Source organism: Anabrus simplex, chromosome 1 (assembly GCF_040414725.1).
Source record: "Anabrus simplex isolate iqAnaSimp1 chromosome 1, ASM4041472v1, whole genome shotgun sequence".
Lineage (NCBI taxonomy): Eukaryota > Metazoa > Arthropoda > Insecta > Orthoptera > Tettigoniidae > Anabrus > Anabrus simplex.
The window spans coordinates 347,679,781-347,693,002 of NC_090265.1; positions in this window are offsets into that span (position 1 = coordinate 347,679,781).

Genomic DNA, 13,222 nt, shown 5'->3' on the forward strand with positions numbered 1-13,222 from the left:
ATGCCTAGGCTACTAATATATTACTTATTTTGTTTATCTACGTTCTAAATACTTTTATGGTAAATAATAATTGTTTATTAGAATAAAATAGTAACAGTAGTAATAATTATAAATACTTGGGAAGGAAGTAGCCGTGGCCTTAACCCATAACAGCCCAGCGCGTCCATATGGATGTATGTAAAGTTTATTTCAATTGCTTCTGTGAAATTGTTTGACATGATATTTTACATTGGCATGCCTGTATACATTTAAGGAAACGGTGATATTGGTGTCAGTTTCCTAAACGTGCTAGTTCTTGCTTGGCACATTGTTGTAACTATGATTCTTGGTAGTTGTTTTCATCACAAAAATGATGGACATCGATGTTGAGACATTGTTCAGGCAACACAGAAAATCAAGATAGACACCGCAAGCGGTCCTGACCATGTAATCGTCCGAGCTATTAAAAACAGCACGATTTCAGAGATAATCGCAATCATCGCCACTAGAATTTTAACAACAGGGTGGTACCATCGACTTTCAAGAAAGCCCGCACAATTATGGTTCATAAAGGAGGCGACGTACACTACCGGTCAAAAGGTTTCGATCACCTATGATTAAAACTACAGTATGTACTTTATTTTGATGTACAAACACATCATAAAAATTACATAGACCAACAAAATAAATATGTTACCTCTCTGTCATTAAGTACAGTACAATATCATTTAGATATTTTTTTTCCTAGTTGCTTTACGTCGCATCGACACAGATAGGTCTTATGGTGATGATGGGACAGGGAAGTGCTAGGAGTGGGAAGGAAGCGGCCGTGGCTTTAATTAAGGTACAGTCCCAGCATTTGTCTGGTGTGAAAATGGGAAACCACGGAAAACCATCTTCAGGGCAGCCGACAGTGGGGTTTGAACCTACTATCTCCCGAATACTGCATACTGGCTGCACTTAAGCAACTGCAGCTATCAAGCTCGGTCATTTAGATTTTAGCCTCTTCAAAGTATCCACCCTTTGCCCTAAGAACAGCTATACAAACTCTTGGCAATCTGGAGATAATATTTTGTAATGTTTTTGCACATATTGCAGTCCAACACATCTGTAAATTATTCCAGAGATCTTCAGCATTAGATGATCTCAGTTTTATGACCTCCCTGCCATGTTCATCCCATACGAGTTCAATGAGATTTAAGTCAGGTGACTGACTTGGCCAAATAGCTGCCTCTGTGGATCCGTGGTAGAGTGTCGGCCTCCGAATCCCAAGATAGCGGGTTCAAACCTGGCAGAGGTAGTCGGATTTTTGAAGGGCGGAAAAAAGTCCATTCGACACTCCATGTCGTACAATGTCGGCATGTAAAAGATCTCTGGTGATACATTTGGTATTTACCCGACAAAATTAATTAAATCTCAGCCATAGACGCCCAAGAGAGATCCGGTTTACTCTGTCTGCCATCTAGCGGACCTAGAGTAAAACATAACGTCGAAATTGACGAGCAGACAGCCAGATGGCGTCAAATCGAAATGTCTGCACACGGTAGCTGAGGCCATACGATTATTATTATTATTATTATTATTTACTTGGCCAAATCATATTTTTCAGTTTTCCATCATTTCTCTCTTCTATTGACATACCCGTTGCACAGTTTAGAAGCATGTTTGGGATCATTGTTCTGGTGCAGAACAAACTCACGACTAATACGTCTTTTGCCAGATGGAACTGCATTGTTGATCAGTATCCTGTGATATCCTTCCTTCTTTTATTGTTCCATTAATTCTCACTAGATCACCGACTTTATCACCCGCAAAACATCCTCACACCATGACTGACCCTCCACCATGCTTTACCGTTGGCATCACACACTGACTCTTCATACATTCTCCACAAGGTCAGTGAACAAACATTCGATGATGGCTTCCAAATACTTCAAACTTAGACTTGTCCATGAATATAACACCTTGGACCATTGCTGCACGCTCCAGTTTTTATGTTGATGTGCCATTTGCGATCTTTTCACTTTATCTGGTTTACAAAATAAAGGATTTTTGGCTGCTATGCACCCCGTTTGAACCTTGTTCACAAAGACGGTGTTGCACTGTTGAAACGGAGATTGAAGCTGCTCACATACTATTTACTTCCTCATGAATTTCAGGTTCAGTACGAGTCCTCTATCGTTTACTCTGCACATATATGAACTGATCTTCCCTGTATGTTGTTACTCGAGTCTTCCAGATTGCGAAACACTTGCATTGGCACCAGTTTGCTTGAACTGCTGCGATACATACATCACTATAGATTGGGCAACGCCAACTTTTGTTTCTGTTGTTTTACTAGAATAGCCTTCCTGAGCAGAGCTACAATTACAGCATGTTTTACAATTCCAATCTCCTGCTTCTGCCCCATTAAGAGGTAATATGGTTTACAAACACACTGCTAAACGCACACAGTGTACTGTAAACTAATGCGAACTGATTGCTACACAGACAACTGAAGGAATGAGGCATGTTCAAATAGAAACGTCTTAGGTAAAGGCATGTCAGTGTTGTTGTGGATACTCATCAGTGCCCCTCTATGTAAATAACCAGTCAAATACAGAAGAGAGGTGCTTAGTCTTTACATGTTTATACTTGTTTTATTATCGAAACGGGGATGTGATAGAATATTCGAAACAAAATCTTCGTTTTAACCAAAAATCCATAGTTGTGATAGGTTTTGTTCCCTGTTTTCGTGCCTGTAGCTGTGTTACGTTTCCCTCTTGTAGAGCAATTAGCAGCCTCGTCAGTTTTTCGGGCACTCCGAACTACTCCAGTGTGCTCTGGAGGTGCGTATGTCCGATGTTATCAAAAGCTTTGCGAACGTAGAGAAATGTAATGCATGCATTTCTCTTCTTGCCTAGCATGCTGTAAAACGGCTTCCAAAATTGAGGTATTTATATAAGTATTGGGTGTATTGGTGAAACCCCTTTGATTGTCATGAAACAATCAAAATTAATTGCGGTGTGCTTCAAGGCTCCCCTTTGTCACTGGCATTATTTAACATCGCTACCAATCATACTCTGGAAGAACTATCTAAAGATTGTTTAGCAGGAAATTAAGGTTACTCGATTGCAAACGGTGAGCCTAATCTCACTATAATGTGTTTCGCTGACGATATGGTACTATTTGGGAAAAACACTGAATTTGCTGCCGAACTACCCAGGATCACCATAGAAAGATTTAAGGAACTCGGCCTGGACATCAGCTTGTTCTTCTAACAAGAAAGGTCAGCTAACGGAGGAGAATATCATCATAAATGACGACTGTGAAATTAAATCACAGTGTAACGGAAGTGCGATTCGTTACTTAGATGTGAATTTCATAAATGAACTTAAACTGGATCCACAAGCCGTACTTGACAAGATGCGAAACAAGACTGACACCCCTGTTAGCTCACCAGTGCTGCAATCTGACCAGAAATTTTCAATTTTAAATAGTTCCATATCACCTATTCTTATTTACCCACTCCAAGTTACTCCCCTAAACAAGATACCTCTAACTTTTCTATCAGATGCGGATAAAATATTAAAGAGTGGAACTAAAGAATTATTACAACAACCGGCAGACATTCTGGATCACATGGTGTACACCGAAAGGAAGTATAAAGGCCTCCATTTGTTTTGCGTCACTTGGGAAGCCAAACTACAGCATATAAACATCTGTAATAAATTATCGCTTGCAAATAACAGCTACATTAAGGAAACTAGGAACTTGGAGCAAGAAGGAACAATTTGTTTGCAAGATCTAGGTATAGAAATGAATGATCAAGTAATGTCCACATGTAACCATCTTCCCAATGTGAGGAAGGTCCGACAGATACTACGAGACAGAGAAGTTCAGTCATGGACGAAGTTGCCACACAAAGGAAAGGGCGTTGGACTCTTCCAGGAATACACGCCAGGGAACAAATGGATAAGAGATCACCGAGGCTTATCCTGTGTGGAATGGAGAGAGGCCATCAAGATGACAGCGAATGTGTGCGCCGTTCGCTCCGTGCCGGGAAGGTCCCACGATAACACCCTCTGTCGGCGTTGCCACAGAGAGCACGAAACTCTTGCCCATGTCTGGGGAGCCTGTCCTCACTGGGAGGCATTGAGAAATTCCCGCCATCATACAATACGACTCATGATTGCAACCTCGCTGAGGGGCCACGGTTCCACGGTGCACAAAGAGGTCTCTGGCCTAGCTACCGACGGGAGTAACAGGCGTATTGATATGACAGCCTTTCAACCAGCTAGCAAGCAAGGACTAATCTTAGATCCCACAATACACTTCGAGTCGCGCGTTAGCCAGGCCAGAGAGGTGGACGCTGAAAAGAAGTCAATTTACCAGCCAACTGTAAACTACTATAAAGATAAATATCACCTAGACAATATTTCCGTCCATGGACTAATGATCGGAGCTTGAGGCACAATCCCTAAATTTCTTATACAGCTATGGGATTCTCTCAGTCTCAACCGGACATGACTTCACGACATTGCTATCGCCGCAATACGAGGTTCAGTGACCATACTCCGCAATCATCTATATAACATTTGAACAACCATACATCATGCCATATCCCAAATTCATTGCAAATTTATTCCTGAATCTTGTGGTGGTTATTTCTGTCTGGGACACTAGCAAACTCAACAGTAACTTGGAAGACAAGATACTGTGTAGTCGACATACTTTGTCCTTGTGGCAGCCTCCGAATGGGGGAAGTTGTATTAATAAAATAAATAAAATAATAAAAATAATGAATGGGTAGAGCTTCATAGAGTACTACTTAGCCAGTCAGATATGTATTTTGGACCTCATGTTTTGCCGCGTGTCTATATGGCCTTTTCAAGAGCATTACCTCCTCATCTGAGTGTTAAAGGATGCTGTAGACATACTCTTGCAAGACAGTAGTAGTGTTCCCGTGGCAGATGCAGTTTATATAGCACCACTGGATCCAGCTATTTTGACAGACGAAGATTCAGGTGATGAAGATGTTGGAAGCATCTAAGCCTACACGCATGCTTCATTCTTTATTTTTTTTTTGCTAGGGGCTTTACATTGCACCGACACATATAGGTCTTGCGGTGATGATGGGATAGGAAAGGCCTGGGAGTTGGAAGGAAGCGGCCGTGGCCTTAATTAAGGTACAGCCCCAGCATTTGCCTGGTGTGAAAATGGGAAACCACGGAAAACCGTCTTCAGGGCTGTTGGATGCGAGCTCACAGCACACGCTAGATTCTAGCTGATGCGGAAGTCAGTCTAGTAAATAAAGAAATTGGGACTGAGCATAGAAAACTAAACAATCTGAACAAAAGTAAGGATAGAACATGGACAGAAGAAGAGTCAAAGGGAGTATTTTGAGCATTCACTATGTAAACATAATGGCATTAGTGTGACAAAGTGGAAAGATAACTTTATTGTTACCGCAGCATCAGTCTGTGTTGGTATACACCCTGTGCCTACAATAAAAGGTATTCATCAAAGGAGAAAAGATCCATTCAAATTCATCGTCCTCACAACATTGGCGAATATAACAGGGGTATGGGAGGCATGGACATAATGAATGAAAACTCTTGCTATGTACAGAATCAAAATTTGAAACAAGAAATGCTATTGGGCTTTGCTTTCATGGATTACTGATACCTCTAACAATAATGCATAGCAACTGAAGAAAGGAACAGGTGCAAAGCTCACACAATTATATATCTGACAAAAAATTGTGCAAGTGTATCTGACAAAATACACAATTCCCACTAAAGGAGCAGGAAGACCATCCACTAGTGTACTAACATAAAAGTCACATGTCCCAAGTGGTGTAAGATACGATGGCTACAAGCACTATGTACAAAAAATGGAAAAGAAGAGATGTGCATGAGGTAAGAAGAAAACATAGTAGTATGCACTAACTGTTGAAAATGTGATGAAGGACTGTGTGTTGAGCATTTTAAACTGTACAGTCTGCACCAGTGAATAAGATTTGTGAAGCTCATTGTTGAAATTTGTATAGTGTGTAAAAACTCCTTTGATGTCTGTCGAAAATTCTTGTCTCCATAATTGCCCAGCGTGTCCATATGGACGCGTTGAGTTTGAGACCCAGTATGAGGCAGAGAAATAAAATCTTGCTTTCCAACATTATTTTAGACTTATGAAACATATTCACAGAAATTAAAATAATTCAAGCAGTTAAGGGTTAATTGGGGGTTGAAGGGGTAGTATGTGGTCCTGTGGGTTCACTCCTTGCCGGTGGAAGTGTACTAATAAAACATAGGAAATGCCATTTATTCCTACCAAGTCCGATACATGCACGTCCACACCGTGGCCCCTGGGCAATGGGTACATTGTGTGTACACGACTAAGTAATGTAAGGGCGAAAAAACGAGTTCCCGAAGCTTTAAAATCGGGACCTACCAGCTAAGGGAGACAACACTGAAAGAAAACATCAGCCCTCCAGGATTGCTGGGAGTTGGCGTTGGGCTGACAATCCAATCTGCAAAAATAACTCTTGTTACAAAATCTGAAGAAGAAATAGTCGGCCTGACCTTTTTACAATGACCATGCAAACGTATAAAGGACTTGAGAATTGGTTCGTGGAATGTCTGAACTCTTTACCAAGCTGGAAACCTAAGAAAGTTGCTCGATCAGCTGGATGAGTATAGATTAGATATTACTGCTATTCAAGAAGTGAGATGGATTGGTGAAGGAGTGATACAGAGACAGAATCACATGTTATTCTATAGTTGCCACAGGAAGGATCACATGTTTGGTACTGGTTTTATTGTCAATAAGCAGATAAAACGTCTTAACATGGATTTTTGGGCAAAATCACATAGATTGTGCAGACTTAGAATTAGAGGGTAGTTCTTAATTACAGTCTTATCTGTGCACATGCTCCAACTGAAGAGAAGAGCGAAGAAGATAAAGATTCATTTTACGATGAATTAGATGAAATTTATAATGAGTGCCCAAGAGCAGACTGTAAAATAATCTTTGGAGATTTGAATGTGAAGATAGGAAAGGAAGACAAATACAGACCTTGTATTGGAAAATACAGCTTGCATGATATTACTAATGATAATGGGATCAGGCTTATACATTTTGCATCCTCGAGAAATATGGTAGTGGGAAGTACAACTTTTAATCACAAGGACATACATAAAATGACATGGAAATCTTCAGATAGATTTTAATCAAACTGACCACCTCCTAATGGATACAAGACACTTCTCTAACTTGATGGATGCTAGAAGTTATAGGGGGGGGCAATACTGATTCTGACCACTACCTTGTGGTAGCAACTGTTAGAAGCCGAATATCTAATGCAAGAAAGTTCAACAGTGCTCGGCTGAAGGAGCCCAAAACTGCTTTGAGATATGCTAATTTGCTCAATGAGGCCCTGACCAATTTGCCTAATAGTGAGAGTATTGATAAAATCTGGAAGAATCTTAAAGACGTGCTATTAAAAACTGCAAATGGAGTTTTAGGAAGGGAAGAGAAAGTTTGGTACAACAATTGGTTTGATAAGGAGTGTGCATAAGTAACAACCTTAAAAAATGAAGCATACAAGAGAATGCAACAGAGGAACCACACCCGAAAAGCAGTAGAAGAGTATAGAACTTCCAGAAGAGAAGAAAAGACATTGCACAAGAAGAAAAAGAGACAGTATGAGAGGCATTGGAAGAAATGGAATGGTTGAAAGGGATGAATGATGTGAGAGCTTCTATCAGAAGTTAAATAAAAGTCGTAAGGATTTCCAGCCTAGAACAAAGTTGTGTAGAGATAAAGATGGCATAATATTGGGCAGTGAGGATGCAATACTAGAAATATGGGCTCAATATTTTGATGAACTGCTGAATTAAAGTCCAGCTGATGACCAAGAAACCTTACCTCCTGTAAATACAAGAAAATCAGAATTAGAAGTATCCATAACTACTACTGAGGAAGTTGAGCTTGCCATTAAGAAGTTAAACAATAACAAAGCCCCGGGAATGGATTTTATAAAATCAGAGCTTGCGAAAAATGCTGGAAAAGAATTTGGTAAAAACTTTCATTAACTAGCGGCCAATATATTAGTAGCTGAAACAATCCCTGATGAATGGAATGTATGTATTATCTGCCCGATACATAAGAAAGGTGATTATCATGATGTGTTCCACCTATAGAGGTACTGTACTTGACTATTATCCATTACTTATAAAATATTTTCCAATATTCTCTTTAGCAGATTGGTGCCTTACGTGGAAAATACGGTTCGTGACCATCAATGCGGATTTTGCCACGGAAGATCTACTATTGATCAGATCTTCACCATCTGCCAGATACTTGAAAAATGTACAGAATTTGGAACTGATACACACCATCTCTTCATTGACTTCAGATCAGCCTATGACAGGATTGATAGAAGTAATCTCTATGTAGTAATGGAAGAGTTTGAGATCACTAGGAAATTGATTGCCCTTGCAAAAGCCACTATGGAAAATACTTGTAATCAAATTAAGATCCAGAATATGTTTTCAAGTGCTGTAATGACCAAGAACGGAGTTAGGCAAGGAGATTCATTATCATGCCTTTCGTTCAATATAGCTTTGGAGAAAGTTGTTAGAGATGAGAGTATCAACACAAGGAGAACCATCTTATATAAATCAATTCAAATTTTCACAAGCCTTGAAAAAACAGCAAGAAAGATGAATTTAGAGATTATCGAAGGAAAAACTAAGTACATGCCCGTAACCAAGAAAGACTACCCTAGTGGTTCTACATACACAGAAATTGGCTCATATAAGTTCGATGTTGTGCGTACCTTTACCTACCTTGGATCAGAAGTTAATTCCAAGAACAATGTTAGTTCTAAAATTCAAAAACGTATACTGTCTGCTAACAAGTGCTATCATGGCCTCAGAAAATATCTGAAGTCTAAGCTGCTGTTCAGGAAAACTAAAGTCCTAATGTATAAAGTTTTAGTAAAGCCTGTATTAACATATGGTGCTGAGACCTGGACACACTCAAAATCTGATGAAAGACAGCTTGATATATTTGAAAGAAGCATTTTGAGGCAATTTTTGGGCCAGTGAAAGAAAACGGTGTCTCGAGAAGGAGATATAATCATGCAGTGTATAAAGTATATAATGGGCCAAACATTGTTAACTGCATAAAGATCACAAGGTTGGAGTGGGCAAGACATGTGCTGCATGCTAATGACAGAATGATAAAGAAGATATTTAATGCAGTGCCAGAAGGAATCACGAAAGTTGGAAGACTTAAGGTGGGAAGAAGGGGTGAGAGAGGATGTAAAGATAATTGGAATCAAGAATTGGAGAAGCTCTGCACTTAACAGGAAAGAATGGGTAAAACTTCTTCAGAAGGCCAAGGCCCACAAAGGGCTGTCACGCCAGTGATGATGATGAGTTAAGGGTTAATTGAAGTACTGCCCCAACATTTGCCCGGTGGTGGGAAAAATTAAAAAAAAATATCATTGCATGGTCTTAGCTATTTACCTGATATCAGTTATGACATTCCTACTGTGCTATCATCTAGCAGGAAAATCTGTTCTGGATGGTTTATGTGCAGACACCGTGTGCACCACAAGATATCTTTAACATGGCAAAGATAATGATATGGAGTGTCAAGGCATTTGCTAACTGCTTTCAGGAAATAGATAACTGTATACAGACAACTATTGCAATCTTTCACCATTGCAACAACTTTAAACACAGAATATGCACTACAACTGCCTCACTACAGCTAAGAGTGAAAAAAAAAAAAAAAAAGGACCCCTTCCTTAATCTATATATATAAAATAAGAGTTTTGTCTGTACATTGCTCAGAATTTAAAAAGGATGGTATTTCTGTATCAATCGTGTCCATAGTAGCAAGGAAATGCACTTTTGAATTTTCTGTATTTTCCGTCTGTCTGTCTGTATGTACACGCATCACGAGAAAATGGCTGAAGAGAATTTAATGAAAATTGGTATGTAGTGTCCAGGAATATGCCGCTAGAATCTAGGCCATAAATAATCTTATTCACGCTGAGAGAAATGGTAGATTAGGGAAAGGCCTAAAATTTAATTCTCAAATATTTATGTTATTAGCGGTCCTATCTTAATGAAAATCGGTATGCAAAGTTGGGAAATAAGTTGCTACAATCTAGGTCATAAATAATTTTATTCATGCTGAGTGGAATGGTAGTTTCGGGGAAGGCCTAAAATTTAATTCTCAAATATTTGTGTTATTAGTGGTCCTATCGACAAATACTACATTACTAAAGTTTATTAAATTTCTGATCATTTATGTCCTCTGCACTTTTACCGTACCAGCAATGATAACAGAGATATTCCTGAATTTGGATTTTTGTTGCTAAGTCCATATCAGCGCAAAGTCACGAGAAAATGGGCAAACAGAATTTAATGAATATCGTTGTGTAAAGTCGGGGAATAAGGAACTACAATCTACGCTATAAATAATTTTGTAAGACGCCCTAATATCACAGAGTCTAAAGAAAAATAAATGTGAAGGCCTACAATACGGAAAGTTCATAACATTGAACAATAATTACATTGACCACTGTTTGTTGTAATGTGCTTTGGTCTTCTGTTGCCAGTCATGTCTGATAGATGGGATTACTGCTGTATATCAAGTTAAAAAAAAAGCTTTACGTTGCACCGACACAGATATATATTATGGCGACGATGGGATATGAAAGAGCTAGGAGTAGAAAGGAAGCGGCCATGGCATTAATTACGGTACAGCCCCAGCATTTGCCTGGTGTGAAAATGGGAGACCATGGAAAACCATCTTCAGGGCTGTTGACAGTGGTTTTAGAACCCACTAATTCCCGAATGCAAACACACAGCTGCACGCCCCTAACCGCACGGCCAACTTGCCCGGTCGTACCGAGTATAACAGCCTGCCTGAATATTGGCAGGAAGCAGCTGGGGAGTTATATGAATTTCTTCTTAAGCATGCCATTCCTCTGGTTCTTAAATTTTCTGATACTACTGGTATGTAACAAACTGTTTCATCATAGCATTTGAGCTATTCAATCCCTACCCTGAGACACTGATTGGAATGAGCAGTGTGTATATTTAATGGAACAATGGCAGAGGGGTGTTAACGGCTGTCTGTGGCCTGGTCATTCCAGCACTGGAACTTTGGACTGTTAGATCGGCATCGTAATACTGTTCGTTAAAAGTGACAAAATGTGCAGTTTTTCACTTGATCGAGTATTTTATATGATAACACTGCTTTTAATTCCTACATTCCTACTGACGTTTTTTTAATGGCCTAAGTTAACTGTAATTAGGAAAACCACAAAGACAATCCCGTAGCAAAGCACGGGTACATCAGCTAGTTATTACATAAATAATACTTATATGATCTACAGAAGATAATATATCATGAATGTCTTCTGTAGATATCTATATATATATAAAATCAGAGTTTTGTCAGTACATTGCTCAGAATTTGAAAAGAATGGTATTTCTGTATCGGTCATGTCCACAGTAACAAGGAAATGCACTTTTTACTTTTCCATAATTTCTGTCTGTATGTATGTACACGCATCACTAGGAAACGGCTAAAGAGAATTTAATGAAAATTGGTATGCAAAGTCGGGAAATAAGTCGCTATAATCTAAGCCATAAATAATTTTATTCACGCTAATAGAAATGGTAGTTTACGGGAAGGCATAAAATTTAATTTTCAAATATTTATGTTATTAGTGATGCTATCTTAATAAAAATTGTTACGGAAAGTCAAGGAATAAGTCGCTACAATCTAGGCTTTAAATAATTTTATTCACGCTGAGTGAAATGGTAGTATAGGGGAAGGCCTAAAATTTAATTTTTAAATATTTACGTCATTAGTGGTCCTATCTCATGGAAAAACTGGTATACAAAGTCGGAGAATGAGCCACTACAATCTAGGCTATAAATCATTTTATTCACACTGAATAAAATGGTAGTTTAGGGGAAGGCCTAAAATGTAATTCTCAAATATTTATGTCATTAATGGTCGTATCGATAAATGCTACATAACCAAAGCCATATAGAATTAAATTTCCGACCATATATGTCTTATACATTTTTAACGTACCGGCTATGATAACACAGATATTCATGAATTTGTATTTTTGTTGCTAAGTTCATATCGACGCCGAGCCACGAGAAATGGGTTAACAGAATTTAATGAAAATCGGTATGTAGAGTCGGGGAATAAGAAACTACAGTCTAAGCCATAAACAATTGTATTCATCCTCGATTACATTGTACTTTAGGGAAAGGTGCCTAAAATTTCATTTTTAAACACCTATGTTTCTGGTCCTATCGAAAAGTACTACATAACAAAAGTTACAGAGAATACAATTTCAGATTATTTATGTTTTATTCAGTTTTACCGTACTGACTATGATGAGTGGTATTTCAGAGTCGGAAGAAAACTAAATGTGAAGGCCTACAATATCAAAAGTGCATAACATTGACCATTGTTTGTTGTGATGTTCTTTGTCTCTTATGCTGCCTTTCAACTCCGATAGAATGGGATTACTGCTGCATACTGAGTATAACAGCCTGACCGATTATTGGCAGGAAATAGCCGGGGAGTTAGAAAACTTTCTTCTTTGACATGACATTCCTCTGGTTCATATCTTCTTTAGCATGCCATTCCTCCGGTTCATACCTACATTTCCTGGTACAGCTGGTATGTAACACACTGGTTCTTCACAGCATTCCAGTTATTCAATCCCTACTCCAACGCGCTGTTTTGAATGAGCAGTGCGCATATTTAAGGCAGAGTCTGGCTGAGTAGTAGTAGTAGTATGGCCTGGTCTAGAATAACAATTTAGGCCTATTCCAAATTATAGCACCTCAATTCACTAAATAACTCAAAATTCAACCCTGAAAAGAGCCGTTTCTTGAGAAAAGCCTCTTCCTCTTCACTTTTATTAAACTCTACATTCATTTTATTCCAAATTATCAGTGAAGAGGGGGTTTCTCCCCTGGCATGAAGGTAAATTTGCCCCCAAGTCAGAGAGATTTTTCCGCCGCCAGCGTAATGAATTTATATTTTCCAACTCATCGGGTACTCCGAGGAAACAGATTAGTAAAAGGGCATAGTTTCTACCCTGGAAGTTTCCACTATTCGACCCTCTCCCCGCCGAAAAAAGACAAAGAGTGTTCATGAATCACAGCTGTCTGCAGCTTGGTCATTCCAGCTCTGGAACTTTGGA